The sequence below is a fragment of the Penaeus monodon genome, chromosome 21 (genome assembly GCF_015228065.2).
Source record: "Penaeus monodon isolate SGIC_2016 chromosome 21, NSTDA_Pmon_1, whole genome shotgun sequence".
NCBI classification, from domain to species: Eukaryota; Metazoa; Arthropoda; class Malacostraca; order Decapoda; family Penaeidae; genus Penaeus; species Penaeus monodon.
This window is the reverse complement of record NC_051406.1, coordinates 5995705-5996265: the sequence shown is the minus strand read 5'-3', so window position 1 is coordinate 5996265 and position 561 is coordinate 5995705.

Sequence of the window (561 nt, the reverse complement as noted above, 5' to 3'; positions counted from 1 at the left end):
TCAACCAGAAAGATATTTAGTCATAAACAGGATAAATTGTAATAGACAGACAGGACATTATAAAAAGTTAAAGATTTAATAAAAAAAAATATGATTCGCAAGTGAATTGAAAAGTAAATGCTTCTGCAAACAACACTAGCGAAATAAAAACTAATCTGCAAGGAATATTTCCAGAAAGTAAAGTAAACGTACGAACACTCACGTTTCGCGTCTGAAATATTGCACAAAAGAAAGAAACCAATGGAGGCATATTGAAACTTATGTTGAGCACCAGCTTCCGGCGGACACTTTCTTACTGCTTTTATACGCTCTCACATTTCTCGAAAATTCTGAAACTCGAATATTTACAAGGTCAAGAGTACAAAATATAAGAGTACAGTAATGCTATTATCTCCAGATTTACAGACTTTGTGTGATAAAGTACTCGACTAAAAGGAGCTCATATACTCGGGATAAAAATGAAAATTGAGGAAAATGGGCTTAAGATAGGAGGTGAGAAGGTGCGGAGAAATGTACCACGATAACTGAATGTGCATTAAGTCGGTATATTAGCGTAAATCT